The sequence below is a fragment of the Eschrichtius robustus genome, chromosome 20 (genome assembly GCF_028021215.1).
Source record: "Eschrichtius robustus isolate mEscRob2 chromosome 20, mEscRob2.pri, whole genome shotgun sequence".
Classification (NCBI taxonomy): Eukaryota; Metazoa; Chordata; class Mammalia; order Artiodactyla; family Eschrichtiidae; genus Eschrichtius; species Eschrichtius robustus.
The window spans coordinates 23,812,693-23,832,701 of record NC_090843.1 but is presented as its reverse complement, the minus strand read 5'-3'; the positions used below and the strand labels follow the sequence as shown (position 1 = coordinate 23,832,701).

The 20,009-nt window shown below is 35.8% G+C and overlaps 1 protein-coding gene across 8 annotated transcripts in view; it reads right to left on the bottom strand.

Annotated features, from left to right (window-relative positions):
• MBTD1 (mbt domain containing 1) overlaps positions 1–20,009 on the bottom strand; it is a 66,508-nt gene that overhangs the window by 41,370 nt on the left and 5,129 nt on the right. Inside the window, exon 1 of one of the 8 annotated variants that reach the window (XM_068531346.1) lies at positions 19,885–19,904. The exons of the other annotated variants lie outside the window; for them this stretch is intronic. The gene's annotated coding sequence lies outside the window, so the exon portion shown is untranslated. Of the gene's footprint in view, positions 1–19,884; positions 19,905–20,009 lie in introns of those variants that run through there. 8 annotated transcript variants of the gene reach the window in all.

Below are 20,009 nucleotides of genomic sequence, written 5' to 3'. Positions count from 1 at the left end.
GGCACTGGAATTGCCAGAGACAGAATATAAAATAACCATACAAGAACTAAGAAGAAATAAAAAATGTTATTGAAAAATGAACAGAGAATACAAAGCAATCAGAAAGAACCAAATGTAATTTCTGTAAATGAAAAATACAACTGCTGTAATTTAAAAAAAAAAAACACAAAAAAACCCTAAATGTATTAGACATGCCTAAAAAATAATTGGGGAAATGGAAGATAAACATTAAGAAAGAACCCAAAACAGCAAAGAAGAACAGAAACATGGAAACTAAGAGGTTAAAAGAGCACTGAATGTAAAGATCTAATAATAAATGTCAATAAGAATTCTCAAAGGAGATGGACTTCCCTGGTGGTGCAGTGGTTAAGAATCCGCCTGCCAATGCAGGGGACACGGGTTCGAGCCCTGATCCGGGAAGATCCCACATGCTGCAGAGCAACTAAGCCTGTGCGCCACAACTACTGAGCCTGTGCTCTAGAGCCCGCGAGCCACAACTACTGAGCCTGCGTGCCACAACTACTGAAGCCCTCATGCCTAGAGCCCGTGCTCCGCAACAAGAGAAGCCACCGCAATGAGAAGCCCACACACGGCAACGAAGAGTAGCCCTTGCTCGCTGCAACTGGAGAAAGCCCGCATGCAGCAACAAAGCCCCAACACAGCCAAAAATAAATAATAAATAAATAAATTTATATATATAAAAAAAAATTCTCAAAGGAGAGACTATGGAGAATGGAAAAAGGTAAAGCTGAATGAGATACTGGCTGAAAATTTTGAAGAAATAACAAAAACATGAATTCACAGATAGAACTACAATGTATGTTAAGCACTACAATATATGTTAAGCACAACAGAAAGATATCCACATCTAAACAGATCACAGTAAAAGTGCAAGAGACCAGAGAGAAGATTTCAAAAGTCACCAATCACAACAGTGAATCTCACTAGTCAACAAGCCCAATTTAGGCACATTTAGTCCCATCAGCTGCTTAGTAACTAACCATTAAATATGAATAAACAGGCAAGGATTACCAGTCATTTGTGAAAGGCCTCTTAAAAATGTGAAAGACCAGGAACTTCCCTGGTGGTCCAGTGGTTAAGACTCCTCGCTCCCAAGGCAGGGTGCCTGGGTTCGAGCCCTGGTCAATCCCTGGTCAGGGAACTAAGATCCCACATACCGCAACTAAGCACTTGTGCTGCAACTATTGAGCCTGCGCACCTCAATGAAGAGCCCATGTGCCGCAATGAAGACCCAGCGCAGCCAAATTAATTAGTTAATTAATTATTTTGAAAATTAAAAAAATTAATTAATTAAAAAAATGTGAAAGACCAAAACAAATCTGCAGAAAAAAAGAATCTACAGGCAATAGAAGTAATGCAGGGAGCAAAAGAAAACTTCAAAAAAAAATAATTCTTCAGAGAAATATAATAATAGGATGCTATCAGTGAACAAGACAGATCTTGGAATTTAAAAAACAGAAGAGGCAAAACAATAAATTAATACATGGATAGTAAAATCAAGGAAATCTTTCAAAAAGCATGTGTGTATGTGTATACATGAGACAAATAGGTAGATAATAAAAGAGAAAAGATAAAAGTTAAATACAGAAGATACAAAATCCAAAGAATAGAGATACTGAAGAAAGAAAACAGATAGGAACAAAGAAGAAAATACAACAACAAGAATTCCAGGATCAAAAGACAGAGTTCCTATACTGAAGGGACCACGTAAGCCCAGCTTAATGACTTAAAAAAACCCCAAACTATACCAAGGTACATCCTTATAAAAATTACAGAACTTTGCCATACTAAAAGCTTCAAGAAAAACACTATATCACACAAAAAGAGAAGGGAATTAGGATATCAGTGGGTTTCTCAATGACAAGATTAACAAAAGTAATGCCTTCAAACTTCTAAAGGAAAAAAATTCTTATCAGAAAAGCTATACTAGAAGCTCCAAGTGAAAATCAACTAACTAAAAAACAAACAAACAAACAAAAAGAAGAAGAAAAAAAAGAAAGCAATAGCCAGTTCTTTGAGAAGATCAATAAGACTGATTAGAGATAAGCAAAAAAGAGAAAAGACAAAATTTCCAGTATCATGGATGAGAGGCAGCATCACTACAGATTCTGCAGATATTAAGAGGAGAGTAAGAATATTACCAACAACTTTATGTTAATAAATTTGACAACTTAGAGGAAATGGACAAATTCTTTGAAAGACACAAAACCAAATCTCACATATAAACATATTACCTGAACAGGTAAATAACTATAATAACCTGAATAGGTAAAGAAACTAAATGTGTAGTTACAAACCTTTACACAAAGAAAACTCCAGCCCAAATGGCTTCACTGGAGAATTCTACGTAAGAAATACTACTGATTCTACACCAACTCTTCCAGGAAACTGAAGAGGATGAAATAGTTTCCAACTCATTCTATTAGGCCAGCATTACTCTGATCCCAAAACCAGACAAAGCTATTACAAGAAAACTACAGAGCAATATTACTCATGAATATAGGATGCAAATATTTTAAACTAAATTTTAGCAGACTGAATCAAACACTATATAAAAAGAATATAGGATGGCCAAGTGGGTTTATCCCAGGAAGGCAAAGCTAATTCAACATTTGAAAATCAATAAATTCACCATATTAATAGACTAAAAAACAGAAGTCATATGATTATCTCAAGAGATACAGAAAAAGCATTTGACAGAATCTGAGACCTATTCCTGATTTAAAAAAACCCCTCAGCAAACTAGGAATAGAAGAGAACTTCCTCATCCGATAAAGAACATTCAGGAAAAACCTAAACTTAGCATGAAATTTAATGGGGACTTCCCTGGCGGTCCAGTGGTTAAGACTCCATGCTTCCACTGCAGGGGGCACGGGTTCGATCCCTGGTCAGGGAACTAGGATCCTGTATGCTGTGTGGCGCAGCCAAAAAAAAAAAAAGAAATTTAATGATGAAAATCTGGATGTTTTCCCATTAAGACTGGGAGTATATATATTTGCTTTTACCATTTTAATTCAATATTGTACTAGAAATTCTAGCCAGTGCAATAAGAAAAAAGAAGCACAGAAATAAAGAAATAAAAGAATCCAGATTGTAAAGAAGTAAATTTAACTAATCTTTATTCCCAGACATCACGATTGTAGAAAATCTGATGGAATATACAGTAAGTGTTGGGCTAATAAGTGTTTAGCAAGGATGCAGGACAAAATATCAGTACAGAAAAATCAGCTGTATTTCTATATACTAGCAACAAAACTCCAGAAATTGAAATATTTGGAGTTCAATTTCTGGAAATAAAAAAAATATCACTTACAATAGCATCAAAAAATATGAAATAATTGGGGATAAATCTGGCAAAAGATGTGCAAGACCAATACCATGAAAACTACTAAATGTTCCTGAAAGAGTTAAAGAAAGATCTAAATAAATGGAAAGATGTACTGCGTTCACGGATTAGAAGAATAAATATTGTTAAAATGCCAATTCTTCCCAAGTTGATTCATAGATCCAACACAATTCTAATCAAGGGACTTCCCTGGTGGTCCAGTGGTTAAGAATCTGTGCTTCCACTTCAGGGGGCAGGGGTTCGATCCCTGGCTGGGGAACTAAGATTCTACATGTTACATGGAGTGGCCAAACAAACCCCAAAAAACACAACGTAATCAAGACACAGAAGATTTTGGGGTAGAAACTGACAAGCTGAATCTAAAATTCATATGGAACTGCAAGGGCCTAGAATAGCCAAAACAAATTTGAGAAGAACAAAGTTGAAAGACTTAAGCTTCCTGACTCCAAGACGTATGCTGAAGCTACTCTAATCAAGGCAGTGGAATTTTGACATAAAAGACCGACAAACAGATCAAAAGAAATAGAGCCATACATATATGGTCAATTGATTTTTTTCACAAGTGTGAAAAGGCAATTCAGTGGAGAAAATATAGTCTTCTCAACAAAAGGTGCTGGAACAAGCAGATAACCATATGCAAAAAAAAAAAAAAAAAAAAAGACAGTGATCTATACATTATATCATAAACAAAAAGTAACTCAAAATGGATCACAGGGAATTCCCTGGTGGTCCAGTGGTTAGGACTTGGCGATTTCACTGCTGTGGCCTGGGTTCAATCCCTGGTCGGGGAACTAAGATCCCACAAGCCACACGGCGTGGCCAAAAACAAAAACAAAATGGATCACAGACCTAAAAGTAAGAGGTAAAACTAAAAACTTCCGGAAAAAAAATTGGAAAAAAAATTCAAGATGTTAGGTTAGGTATAAAAAGTTTTTGGATATGACATCAAAAGTATGACCCATTAAAGGAAAAATTGATAACTAAACTTAATCAAAATTTAAAACTTCTGGTCTTTGAAAGACACTATTAAGAGAATAAAACAAGCCACAGACTGGAAAACGATATTTGCAAATCATATACTTGATAAAGGATTTGTATCCAGGACATATAAAGAACCGTCAAAACTCAGTAACTTAAACAACGTAATTAAAAAAACAAACAAACAGGCAAAGATCTAAAGAGAATTCACAAAGAAGCTACATGGACGGCAAATAAGGACATGAATACATGTTCAACATCATTGGTCATTAGGAAAATACAAATTAAAATCACAAGATGTTCTTATGCATCTATTAGAATGGCCAAACAACCCACAACCCTCTATGGTCTGTGCAGCAAATGGAACTCTCATATACCGAAGATAGGAGTGTAAAATGGTACAAGCACTTTGGAGAACACGCAGTTTTAAATACAGTGTTAAATAAGACGTGCTAAATATACACCACCTACGATCCATTCCACTCCTGGGTATTTATCTAAGAAAAATGAAAGCTTAAGTCCATACAAAGACATATATATGAATGATCATAATAGCTCAAAACTGGAAATACCCAAATGTCCATCAAAAAGTAAATGAATAAATTGTGGTACATCCATACAATGATTCCATTTTGCTACTTGGCAATAAAAAGGAATTAATTTTTGACACACACAACAGCGATAATCTCACAATAATTATGCTGAGCGAAAACCATACCAAAAAAAAAAAAAAAAAAAGAACACAACCTGTATGATTCCATTTATATAAAACTTTAGAAAATGCAAACTAATGTATAGTGACAGAAAACACATCAGTAAGTTACCTGGGGAAGGGATGGGCCAGGGGTGGGAAAGAGGTTATAAAGGATCATGAAGAAACTTTTGGGGATTATGGACACCTTCTGTATCTTGACTGTGGTGATGGTTTCATGAGTGTTATTATTTGTCAAAACGTATTAAATTGCACACTTTGAAGATGGCTAGTTTTAATCTCGTGTCAATTTTACTTCAAGGAAGTTGTTAAAAAAAATCTATATCCTGTCAATCTATCAGCCAAGTATAATGGCTGGATAAAGATATTTTCAGATATGACAAGTCTCAAAAAACTTAGATCCCATGTTCACTTTTACTCAGGAGATGTGCTTCATTATAATATCAAAGTAACGAAGAAAGAGAAGGATCCAACAGAGGACAGAGGTAAAGGGAATTCCCAAGACAATGATAAAAGAGATGTCCTCAGATGACAGCTGTACAGGAGGCCTACAAAATAACCAGACTATACTGGAGGAGGATGGATGATGGCAGCTCCAGGATAAAAATAAAACTTTGTGTTTGACAGTTTGTTGGAGGATTTAGGAAAAAGGCGATAGACACTTTTAATAGTGTTAAATGATTAAACGAAAAAAAATGAGACAATTGTTAACTCCACGAAAAGAAGTTATATCAAAAAGGAACAAAGGAAGTTCCCTGGTGGCCTAGTGGTTAGCATTCTGGGCTTTCACTGCCGTGGCCCGGGTTCAATCCAGTGACTGGGCTGAGCAGCAGTAAACATAATCATATAAACACTAATGATTTAACTTATGAAGTGGATAGGTATAAAGATATGGTGATTCCTCATTTCCCCATGAGATTAAAAATAACAAGAAGTGAGTTTTTTGATCAACTTGAATAAAAAGTTTGGAGGATGGAGATAAAAAGGGCAAATGTCAACTTATATTTATTGCCTGAGTTATAAATTTTTTCCATAAAGCTTAATTTATTAAACTTAAATGACTAAATGACTACACTTTATTATAAGATTATGTCCTCCCTTAAGAATGGTAACAATAGATGGCTATTTTTGCAAAATTTTCATCTTTACTTACAAATGATTTATAATGTATAGTTCCAATAGATTTACAGAAAACTTGAAAATACAGCACAGATTTCCCATATTATACCCCAGTTTCCCCTATTAATATCTTACATTAGTATTGTACATTTATTAATGAACTAAAACTGATATAACTGTCATTTAACTAAGTCTATATATACTATATTCAAATTTCCTTCATTTTTACCCTATGTTCTTCTTCTGTTCCAAAATCCCACACTACATTTAGTTGTTAGGTTTACTTAAGCTCCTCTGGGCTGTGAAAATTTCTCAGATTTTCCTGGTTTCTGGTGACCTTGACTATTGAGGAGTACTAGTCAGGTATTTTGTTGAATGTCGCTTCTATTGAATTTGTCTCATATCCTCATGATTAGATCTGGGGATACATCCTGTCAACATAACTTATCCCTGTTGATGTTGACCTTGATTACTTGCCAGAAGAATTCTTTTTTAATAAATTTATTTATTTATTTATTTATGGCTGTGTTGGGTCTTCATCGCTGCACGTGGGCCTTCTCTAGTTGCGGCGAGCGGGGTCTACTCTTCGTTGCAGTGCACGGGCTTCTCATTGCAGTGGCTTCTCTTGTTGTGGAGCATGGGCTCTAGGTGCTCAGGCTTTAGTAGTTGCAGCACTCGGGCTCAGTAGTTGTGGTGCATGGGCTTAGTTGCTCCACGGCATGTTGGATCTTCCCGGGCCAGGGATTGAACCTGCGCCTCCTGCATCGGCAGACTGATTCTTAACCACTGCACCACCAGGGAAGTCCCACTTGCCTGAAGAATTATTTGGCAGTTTTTTCTACTACAAAATTACTCTTCACCCCCCTCCATACCGTACTCTTTGGAAGAAAGTAACTATTTGAAGCCCACGCTCAAGGAGTGGGGAATTAAGCACCCCCTCTTTTCTTAAAAATATAAATTTATTAAAAAAAATAAAGTAGCACTCAAACAAATTAATTAAATGAAGTAGCACTCTTCACCCCATTATTTCTCATTTCAGTATCCTGTTTGTTTCTTTCAGAGAATTTATTATGAATTTGAATTATTTTAAGATTTTTGAGTGCACTTAATTTTCCGCCTATCTTCTCTGAACTGTAAGTATTTCTGTCTTGTTCACAATATTCTCAGAGATCAGCACTGCAGGACTCAAATATTTGTTGTCTCTCAACTGGGGGCAGTGGATATTAGCCCCCTGGTAGATATTTGGCAATATCCCTGAAGAGGACTGGAGGAAAAGAGTCACATTCCTTTGCATTAACATGACAGGAGAGTCCAAAACGTTGTTTAGTGCCACTGTTGAGAAACCCTGATTTAAACTGAGGCTTCTTGTTTTTGGTTATAAGTGACAGAAACCTAATTAAACTGTGGTTCCTAATTTGATGAACAAACTGAATTTGGTAGAGGGTAAGCAGAAACCATTTTATTCTCTCATTATTGTCCCTGAATATTTGAGGATCCCTCCGTATTCCTCAGACAAAATCTTAGTCAAAGCCTTTAGCTTTTTTCCCTGGTATTATGATCTCTTTATCATTCATTTCTTAAATTTGCCATCTTACAGTTCTAAGAGCAGAGTTCCTAGTTTAAAAAATCCCAAATAATGGGTATGCTGTCTTCACCTGGGTTAAGTGCATGCCTAGGGGTATTCAACCAGAGGGTCAGGGGCATAAAAGAACAGAGCAGCTCCAAACACAATTATGTGGATGAATGGAATGAAAATTTCCAAGAGAGAAAAATAGGGGGTCAGGTCAACTCAGTATCTCACACACACACACACACACACAAATGATATTGGTTTAAAGGCTGAGAAAGAAGATTTCTGATGGGCAAGAGGAGGAAGGATTTTTTTTAAGCAGAGAAAACAGCATAGGTGAAAGCACATCAGCAAGAGGCCATTAAGCACCCCCTCTTTGAGGGTGGACTATCTACACAAATTGTTTGGAGTTCTTTCACATAGATTTCCTCTCCTCTAAAAATGTCCCCTTTTGGGGTTTGTAGTTTTCTCATCATTAGATTCACACTGTATATTCCCAGTTGAAATACTACATAACTCATGCTACTCAGGGTAGTAAACCCAGATTATATGATGTTCATCTGCCCCTTATTGGTGATGATAAGACTTGGTCTAGCTGTGGGATCTGGTTCTCCACTGGAGTTTTACTGTTTTCCCTCTTTTAATAAGCAACCTATGGAAGACATTTCAAGACCATGGAAATATACTGCTCATCAAAATTTCACTCCAGATTTAGCATCCAATGATTCTTGCCCAATCTTTTACTATGATTTTCCAATCCCAGAATTCCTTCCATATTCATCAGTTGCATTCTTCTGTCAGGAAGATCCGTCTTTTTTCTCTTATGGGTATTAACTCTTGGATTCCAACGTTTCAATGGTTTGTAATTCTTTATTGTCCTTTGTTATTTGGGGGCTCAAATCATGACAGATTCAGCCAGTGGGAACCCATTCAAGCTGACTCCTGTGTCATTCTGACATGCCCCTATCATTTTTGAATGATTTTTTGCTTTCTGGCATAACAAGACATTCTAGGCTTATCTCACTTTCCTGTCTCAGCTCTGGAATCAACCATTTCTCCAAAGAGCCTTGGTTTCTTTTACTAGGAATGTTAGAAATAAAGATCTAGGTGATCCATGTGTTCATTGCTACTGGGCTATCTCCTTGCTTCTGGAGCCCTTCAGTGCACGTGAGTTGGAATATATATGTACACATGTATGTGACATATGTCTTATGTATATACAATGTATTTTCAAAATCATGAGTTCACACTTACACCTCCAATTAGAATCCATCCCCACAGGGCTTTTCCTTACCTTCCCACATCCATATTTGTCTCTCCCTTCTTCTATTGAAAACCCTGGCTTCCAACAAAATTAACATTTATTCATTTGCTCCATCCTTTCATATATTTAAATAGTTTCAGAGCATAACATCCATACTGCTACAAAAATGAACTTTTGGGCTTCCCTGGTGGCGCAGTGGTTGAGAATCTGCCTGCCAATGCAGAGGACACGGGTTCGAGCCCTGGTCTGGGAAGATCCCACATGCCGCGGAGCGACTAGGCCCGTGAGCCACAATTGCTGAGCCTGCGCGTCTGGAGCCTGTGCTCCGCAGCCAGAGAGGCTGCGATAGTGAGAGGCCCGCGCACTGCGATGAAGAGTGGCCCCCACTTGCCACAACTAGAGAAAGCCCTCGCACAGAAACGAAGACCCAACACAGCCATAAATAAATAAATAAAATTTAAAAAATAAAATAAAATAAAAATGAACTTTTGAGTTCAGAATTTCTTTGTAGTCCCTTCTCCTCAAACTGAGGAACAGAGTACTGAGTTTTAGAGTTACTTGGATTAGCTATTTCTCCCTCCTTCAATTGTCAGTTTGAAATAAGTCAGTTTTGGTTTGCTTTTGGTTTTAGTCTCCCTTGACATTCCTATTGAGTTAATTTCATTTTTTGGGACTATCAAAAAAATCACCCTGCTTTCAAATATAAAGAGCTATACAAAAAGGTAGAACTTGGAGAAATATTTCCTTCCCTTACCTCACCACTGTCTCCTGTAGGTGGGTAACCAACTTTATTGCTTTCTGGTTCATCTTTCTTATGTGTGTATGTTTTAAAAAGGTAAACAGGTATATTTATGCTTCCTTATTTCCTCTTCTTTCTTACACAAAAGGCCACACACTAAATTCCTCTGTCCTTTAATTTAGAAATACATCCTGGAAAACACTTCGTTTCAGGGCACAGACATCTTCCTCATTCCTTTTTAAGCTGCACAGTTCTCCACTGTGCGCATGTTTATTCAATCAATTTCATTTGGACACAATAGTTTTCAATGTTTTGCAATAACAAATATTGCTGCAATGAACATATATACATGTATATATACATATACACATATATGTATATAAATTGCTTGAGGTATAACTTCAGGGTATATTCTCAGAAGTGTGACTGCTGGGTAGAATGGTGAATGTATATGTAATTTTGTTAGATATTGCCAAATTCCCCTCCACGGAAATTTTACCATTTTGTATTTGCTCCAGCAATACTGGGAAGTTTCTATTTTTTATTTTTTGCCATATAATATGCTGGATGAAAACGGTATGTCAGTGTAGTCTTTTTTCCCTTTTTTTTTAAAAAAAACTTTTTACTTGGAAATAACTCCAAATTTACAGAAAAGTTGGAAAAATAGTACAAAGAAATCCTGTGTATTCTACTCAGATTCACCAATTACTAAAAAATCGCTCCATTTGTTTTATTCTTCTCTCAAAATATATAGATGTTTTTCTGAACCATTTGAGAGTGAGTTGCATACAATTTTTTTTGTTTGTTTTGGCAGCAGCATGCAGGATCCTAATTCCCTAACCAGGGATCAAACCCATGCCCCCTGCAGTGGAAGTGTGGAGTCTTAACCACTGGACCGCCAGGGAAGTCCCATACATGTCTTTTTATTCCAAACTACTTCAGTGTGCATTTCCTGAGAATATAAACATTCTCTCATCACTATAGCACAGTTATTAGTTTCAGGGAATTTAACATTAATACTTTGCCCTAATTTACCATCCATATTTCAATGGACCCAATGTCCTTTATAGAATTTCTTCCCTCCAGTCCAGCATCACATGTTGTATTTGTTTCCTTTAATCTAGAAGATTGTTTTTGGAGAATGTAGGCCTCCTCTCCTCTTTTTAATGGGATGCTTTTCATTTGGGGTTCATCTGAAGTTTCCTCATTTTCAGGTTATATATCCCCATAATACTACGTAAGTGATATATCCTTCTCAAGAGTACTACATCCAGAGGCACAAGATACATATCTGCCCCTCAGTGGTGATGTTCATTTTGATCACCCTGCCAAGGTGTTGTCCAGTTTCTCCAGTATACTTACCATATTTCTCCTTGCAACTAATAAGCAATCTTGGGGACACATTTAAAACAAACAAATACAGTTGCTCATTGAAATTCCACCCCGCTCATCCCTAAATTAGGCATCCAATAACTCCTGCAGAACCAAACATTATTATGATGCCTGCAAAATGATTTTCTAGTGCTAGTACTCTCTTACCAGTCAGCAGGAAACTCTCATCATCCCCTTTATATATCTACCTACCTACTCATTATCGGTATGAGTTCACTAACTCCTATTTCCCCGCCCCGCCCCCGTAGTTCATAATTCATTACTGTCTTTAATTATTTGGGGGTTCAAATTATCCCAGATTTGGCTACTAGGATCCCCTTGAACTGACTCCCATGTCATTTTGACCTGCCCACATCAATTTTTGGGCAATACCTTACTTTCTGGAATATCAAGACATTGTAGGATCATTTTAAACCTACACTGCTCCAGCTCCAAAATCAACCTTTTCTCCAAGGAGCTCTCATCCTTTTTAGTGGGGATTGGTATTAAAAACCAGTATAGTTCTACACTAAGCCATTTTTGTACCTTTCTGTATATGTGTGTGGACTTGTCTGTTCTTATCTCTTGCCCTTTTCTCTTTAGTGTTTTTAATCTTTTAAATGTTTTTTCAAAACTCTTTGTATTTAGGAATTTACCCTAAATTTACCTCTGTTATATATGGCAAATTTTGATTTTATGGAGTTTTTTGATATACAATAAAAGAAAATTTTTTTAATGTAGTAAAATTTATCAGTATTTTCTTTCATTGTACCTTGAGTCACAGAAAAATTTCCCTTATATCATGGTATAGAAAAATTCACCCACATTTTGTTATTTGTATCGTTTTTTGATATTTACATTTCTGATCCATTTAGAGTTTATTCTTATGTATGGTATAAACAATGGCCCTAATATTATCTTTTCCCAACTATCTAGTTGTACCAACGCTTTTTACCAAAATGTCCCTTTTGTCACAGTGCTTTGAAATACCACTTTATGTTTTAGATTTCCATATGTAGTTGTGTCCATATCTAAACGTTATACTATTTTATTGGCCTGTCTATTCATGTGCCAATAGCTTCCTTTTTAAATTATAGAGCCTTCCTAGTATATTTTGAAATCTGGTAGGCCTAGACACCCTCCCCCAATATTTTCCCTTTAATGTTTTGATATTCTTGCATATTTTATTTTTCCAAATGAACTTCAGTATTAACTAGCTTAGCTCTATACCAAAAAATTGTTGGGTATTTTTATTAGGGTCTCATTAGATTTACTAACTTTGGAATCTTCATCATGTTGAGATGTCTTAACTGAGAACAAGAAACGTTTTATAGTTTGCATCATATAGGCTTTTGAACAATTCTTGTTAAAAGGAAATCCTTATGAATTTAAGTATTTTATTTATTTTTCGTGGCTAATGTAAATGCAATTTTCCCTTTTGTTATATTGTTGAATTGACTGAGTAAACTAAGATTTATTATTTTATATCCTGCAATCTTGCTAAATTATTTTTAAAGTTTTATCATTGATTTTCTAGGGCTTTCCAGATACACTATCATGTCACTTGCCAAGAAACTTTTCTTTCCCACTAAGCTTATAATTTTCTTTTTCCTAACTGTATTGGTTCATACTTCCAGTACAATGTTAAATAGTGGAGACAATGGGCACCCTTTCTTTCTGATCTCAGTGTTTCCCTATTAAGATGCTAGTTTTAGGATTAAGATGTTTTGATGTATGTATGTATGTATGTGAGTGTGCACGTGTATTTACGAAAATCATGTTAAGGAAGGATCTATCCATTCCTGTTTTCTTAAAAGTTTTTATTAGGAATAGGTGTTGAATTTGTCACAGACTTTCCCAACATCTAAAAAGAGAATATGACTGTTCTCCTTAGAGCTATTAATATGGTAAATTATATCAACAGAGTTCCAAATACTGAATCATTCTTGTACTCCTACTATAAAGCTCACTTCATCACAATGTATTTGAATATAGTGTTAAGAGATTGCACAATATTTAGGATTTTGCACTGATATTCATAAATGTCTAATTTTCATTTTTTTGCACCATCTTTATCAGGTTCAGAAATCGGTATTAGTCTTGCTTCATAAAAATAATTAGAAAGTCTTCCTTCATTTTCTATGGTCTGAAATGATTTGTGTAGCATTGGGATTACATGCTATCTAAAGGTTTTGCAGATTCCCTTGTGAAATCACTCAGGCCTGGTGTTTTGTGGGATAGCTCCTTGATAATTTCCATAAAAGATATCGAGAAATTTATCTAAGTTTTTAAGAAACTCTCTAGTGAGGTCAATTTTCTCAAACTGTATTTTCCTAATAATCCATTTCATATAGGTTTACAAATTTATTTGCATAGTGTGTGCAAAATAGTTGTGTACGATTTTCTCAATTTCTTCTGTATCAAGTTATTTCCTTCTTGTTATTTCTTATTTTGTATGTTTGTGCATTCTCCTTTCCCCCTTGATTAAACTAGCTAGTGGTTTACGTACTTTGTGAATTTCCCCACAAAGGTCCAGGATTGACTCATCAATTTTATGTATAGTTTTTCTGTTCTTTAATTCATTAATTTCTACTTTTATCTATTATTCCCTTTTTTTGTGTGTTTTGCTTTGCTCTTTTTTGTTTCTGAGTTGGGAATTATATATTTTCAGTCTTCTATTTTTACTATGCTAAAGTAAGCAGATTAGGCCCAAGGTGGAGTTGCTCACGCTAAGACCCAAGTCAGAAAGCCAAAATTTAGTGGTTAGGTTTCTACACCCAGCTCTTCCAGAAAAGATAAGCCTAAGTCAACCTATCAGCACAAGTTACTTGACCCAGCTCCAAGACTTCCTTTTGCTCCATTAAGGCCAGTAACCCCATTTTAACCAATCAGCAAATGCCCAGTGTAACTTCTTTGTTCCTCCTGCTCACTTTGGTCTATCAAAATCTCTTGGCCTTCTGCAGCTCTTCAGAGTTCCTTTCTATCTGCTAGACTGGATGTTGCCCAATGTATCAATTGCTGATAAAGCCAATAAAATCTTTTAGAATTTACTTTTGAATTTTCCTTTAACAGCTGATAATTTAAGAGTACGAATTTTCCTCTGCTCACTGCTTTAAATGTATTCCACAGATTCTGGTATGTATGTAGCATTTTCATTATTATTATTTATAAATTTATTTATTTATTTACTTTTGGTTGCTTTGGTTCTTTGTTGCCGTGTGCGGCTTTCTCTAGTTGCAGCGAGCAGGGGCTACTCTTCGTTGCAATGCGCGGGCTTTTCATTGCAGTGGCTTCTCTTGTTGTGGAGCATGGGCTCTAGGTGCTCAGGCTTTAGTAGTTGCAGCACTCGGGCTCAGTAGTTGTGGCGCACGGGCTTAGTTGCTCCGTGGCATGTGGGATCTTCCTGGACCAGGGCTCAAACCCATGTCCCCTGCATTGACAGGCGGATTCGTAACCACTGCGCCACCAGGGAAGCCCCATTATTATTACTTTTTAGAAACTCTGTAATTTGTTTGCATTCCCCATCTATCCACGAGTTAATTTTTTTTAATTGAGGCATAATTTTGAATGTGTATCAAAGATGCTAAACTTTTCAAGTTCAATCAAGATGCTGAACTTTTCTATCACTCTACAAAGCTCCCTCATGTCCTTTCACAGTCAGTTTTTCTCCTCCTCCCAGTTTTAGCACAATTGCTTAATTTTGCATATATTTAATATTTTACATAAATGGAATAAAACTATATGGACATTTTGAGATTTATGCACGTTATTGCATGTATGATGGTTCAACGTTTCTTACTGCTGAGTGATACTGAACTTTATCAATATATTAGTCTATCCATTCTCCACCCAGACTTGAATACTATGAATAAAACTGCTATGAACTTTTTTGCACAAGGCTTTCTAACAAATAATAGAAGGTTTCTAAATTTCAAGATGGAAGTGCCCTTTTGCTTTTTGGTTTTGCTTTTGTTTTCTTGAATGGAACCTACTGATGTTTTCCTAATTTAGCAACAATTTTTATGAATATTCTGTGTTTGAAATATAGTCTCTACTAGGATGTAGTAATGGATATACCTGATGATCTGCCTTATTATGTGGTTTAGATCTTTTATAACCTTATTTTTTGTCTACAACACCTATCTTGTGCTAAGAGTATTAAAGTCTCCAATTTTTAGTGCTTTTCACTACTTGCATTTTTTATAGCTTCTGATTTACACAGATGGTTGCTGTTATTTGGTTCATACATATAACTACTGTATCTTTGTTGTGAATTGTGGTTGTAGCATTATGAACTGTCCTCTTTTGTCTTTTTCAATGCTTTTTGGTTTGACTTCTACTTTGTTATCAGCATTGCCGATCCTGTTTTCTTATTGTTTGCCAGGTATATCTTTGTTCATTCTTTTACTATTACTGTTTTAAGGGCCTTTTTTACGTTATAAAGTGGGTTTTGCTTTTCTAAGGCAATTTGAAAATATTTTTAATTGGCGATGCGCCACTATTTCTTGCTGTGTATGTTGCTTTTGAGAAACCCAATACCATTCTAATTCTCTGGCCCTTGTAAGTCACTTCATCTTTTTACCCTGGAGGCCCTGAGAATTTTTCTGAAAATCTTTAAAGTTGTATAGCTTTACTGGAATATATCTTGGAGTTTATCTTCTGGTATGAACTTTTCATATATTCAAAATTCAAGATTCAGATCTTTTATTTCCAGAAAGTTTTCTTGATTATGCGTTTAAATGTTATGCTTTTATTCCTCTGCCTTCTTGAGAGACATCAATTACATGTGAGACTTTTTGGACCCACCTTTCACTAAAACGGTCATTTTCATTCTCTTGGTTTTCTTGTTATTCTTCTCTGTCTTTTATCACATTTGCATTTGACTCTATTGTTTGTTGGGAAACTTGTAACTTAGTCTTCATTTCTGATATGATTTTTTTCCCTCTACTTTCTCGGTTTAATCTAATCTGACTTTACTTCATCCTGTTTTTTGTCCCTTTCTGTTCTGTGTTATATTTCTGAGTGAAGGTTTTTTTTTTTTTTTTAATAAATTTATTTATTTATTTATTTAATTTTGTCTGTGTTGGGTCTTCGTTTCTGTGCGAGGGCTTTCTCTAGTCGCGACAAGCGGGGGCCACTCTTCATCGCGGTGCGCGGGCCTCTCACTATCGTGGCCTGTCTTGTTGCGGAGCACAGGCTCCAGACGCGCAGGCTCAGTAGTTGCGGCTCACGGGCCTAGTTGCTCCGCGGCATGTGGGATCTTCCCAGAACCAGGGCTCGAACCCGTGTCCCCTGCATTGGCAGGCAGACTCTCAACCACTGCACCACCAGGGAAGCCCTGAGTGAAGGTTTTTACCCTTATCACCAAATATGGTTTGAAGATGTTTTATTTCATTTTGAGTATTATTGTGTCAATTTTCTTCTGCCTCACTCTTTTCTTTTTTTGGGGAGAAGGAGAGATATTCATCAGCTGATATGCTTTGATTCACACTGTTTCTTCTCAGAGAAGTTCTGTATGGATGTGACCCATTCTTTTCTATTTCTATTCATTTCATGGTCAGAGTTTCTAGTTAAAGAACATCCTCTTTCTTTTTCTGAAAGATTATTTTTTCCTCTTCCTTCTTTCTCTTTATCCATGACTTCAAGTCTCCATGTCTTCACTCCTTCCCTATGAAGCACTGGTAATTTCAGCTTACCAATTCTGGTATTGCTTGCCTTCAAGCTCTTCTCTGTGGCTGGAACTGTGAACTATCAGATTTCAAACCTGTGTTCAGTATTTTGGAACTTAAGTGATGAATTTCTCTCTTTTGGAAGTGGTATTTTTGTGCTTCATCTAAGCCTTCCATGTCCCTAAACTCTTTCAACAAACCTGTTAAGACTTCCCTTTCCCACTCTTCACATGGGCAGGAGGAGCTCTTGGAATCTGATTTCTCTGCTTATAAGTAATTTGAAGGTTGTGGTAATCTGTTTCTTAATGCTGAAGGCAGGGGTGGTGTGTGATTTATACATGCTTTTTTATTGGTTTATAGGTAGGTGGGTGGGAAAATTGCATCAGGCTTCTGCCACTGTTCTCCAGACTTAGAAGCCTATACATACACGTTTAAGTAGTATATTAGAATATATTATCTTAGAAATACTGCTTTTGCCATTTTCTGAAACACTTCACCTGTCACACATTAGATTCACTTTTTGTATCACTTGACAGTTTTCCAGAGTAAGTCTTGTTCATTTTCATCTAATTCAGTTTAGAAACACATTTTCTCTACAGGAGTTTATTTGTAAATTCCGCAGTGATCTTATGAAATACTTTTGCTACTTATTTGTAAAAAGCCTGTTAAGATTAGTAATACAACTAATATAAGTCATACAACTTATAGGATGCTTAATATGTGCTAGGGACATTCTAAGCACTTAATATGTAGCAATGCATTGAATCCTTACAAATATTACTCCCTTTTTACAGATGAGGAAGTAGAGGTTCAAATGGATTAAGTAATTTGCCCAAGGTCATACAGCTAAAATGAACACTAGCAATATGAATCAAGGGAATAATCTTAAATCTATGTTCAATTTTAACCTCCTTTCTCTTTCTTTCTTAATTATGGTTCTATCAGCTAACTTCTGTAAGCACAGAAAACAAATATCAAATAAAACTGTTTCAGGTAATGTGCCATTCTGAACACACTGCTCTTTAAAATAAAACTGAAAAATCATGTTAGGTGACTACTCAAGGCTTTGAATATAAGGTGATGGGATGACTGCAGGTGGTGAAACCTTGCCTAATATTAGGGCATATATGGTGACTCCTCAACTAGCACAGAGGAAGTCAAAATATAATACCTAAAATTCATACATCAGGTAATGGAAGTCTAATATTTAGATTTATGGAGATGGATATTAGATCAAAAAGATAAAAGAATTAAAAGTAGTTGTCTTAGGACTTCCCTAGCAGTCCAGTGGTTAAGACTCCATGCTTCCGCTGCAGGGGGCATGGATTTGATCCCTGGTCGGGGAACTAAGATCTCACATGCCGTGAGGCATGGCCAAAGAAAAAAAAAAAGCTGAACTGGGAAGAGAAAAAAAAGATTGTCTCATGAAAGCTGAACTGGGAAGAGAAAAAAAAGATTGCTGCAAGGGATCCTTTTTGGGGGTACACTTTTATTATTGTTTACATGATACTATCAAGTGCATGCATTAGTTTTATAAAAATAAAAGTTAATTTTTATAAAGTATAAACTACCTCTAAAAAATTCAATAATTGGTAAAAATTGAGAGACTGATGATATCTGGCATTGGCAAATTTATGTATGGGAGAAAAAGCACTCATATACACTTGGTAGGAAGGCAAATGTATGCCATCTTTTTGGAAGGCAATTTGTATTACTTATGAAAACTTAAAAAAAAATGAGCATGCCTTTGACCAGGGAATTCCACTTTTAGGAATCTGTCCTTCAGAAATACTCATAGGACACAAGAATCCATGTGGAAGGATATTTCTTGCAGCAATAATGTAATAGTGAAAAACTGAAGGCAATCTAACCATCAGTAGGGGGGTGATTTACTACAGGTACAATACTGAGTGAAAAAAAGTAAATTGCCAAATACGAATAATATGACTCATTTTTTATTAAAAGAAACAATATATGCTGGTATATGCACAGATTGATATATCTGTTTGTTTATGTATGCATTTAGAAAGATCCTGGAAGGAATAGCTAAACTGTTAACAGTGTGAGAATGGGATGGGAGGATAATTTTAACTTTTCTGTATTTTTCATTTTTCTTTTAAACAGCAAATATGTAACACTTCTATAATGAAAAATAAAACGAAAAAGAGGTTTTTAGAGTGACAAAATGTAGGAAGAAGTCATAAATTGCAGTAGAACTTCATTTTCCTACCGTGACTGTAACCCTGATGAACCTTCCTCCTTATAAAATCTACAAAGGAATTAAAAAGTATAACCATTAACTTATTTGTATAATCACCCACAGGTTGCAATAAAAGTGTAAACCTCTCCAGGAGAAATTTTACAGAAAATATTTGAGATTCTAAATGCAAGCACATATAAATATGCAACCAAGTACTAATAGCATAATTTCAACATGAATAAACTAATCAAAAGTTAACCAATTCTCCATTATCCGCACTAACAGGGTACAGTGACCCATATAATTATCAAAGTTTTATATTTAGTCATGGAATGTAAGTTTTCTAGAACCTTAAGTTTGAAAGTTGTATGTGTGAACTGACAAAGTTCAAAATAAGAATTAACAGATACTCTATGATGACTGGACTCAGTAAGAGCTACTTAGCTCTCGCTGGTTTCTTCCTCATATCACTATCAAGATACAATTCACTGGGCTAAACAGAAGGGCCTTCGTGCTTTCTAAGCTTACTATTAGGAGAAAAATAAATGGTAAGGATTTGGGATTGTTGGATATTTGTTTCCCACAAGTTCAACGTGAAAGAGTAAGTCCATGTCAATGATACAGTCATCTAAACTGAAAGCAATAATACCCTGAGTATCCCACCTAGAGAAAGTGAAAAGTACCCAGAGAAGGACAGGAGAGGACAATGTTCTACATAACAATACTCTAAGATTTAAAGCAACAGTGAGCAAAAGGAAGCTATCTTTGATATATAAAAAATACAAATTTCTATCTCTTTGGGTTCAAGTTCTGGTTCTATTACTTAGGACTTTGGATGTAACAATTATTTGGGTCTCAGTTTCCCTTTCTTCTAAATAAGGAAAACACCACTTACCACACAGGAAGGATGTTTGAAAAATAAAATAATTCACATGAATGCGCTTTCAGTTCTTCAGAAGAAAGTTATGAATCCTTAAGTATGAATCTGAAAAGCTAATTAAAAATAAGATGACCTTGTCA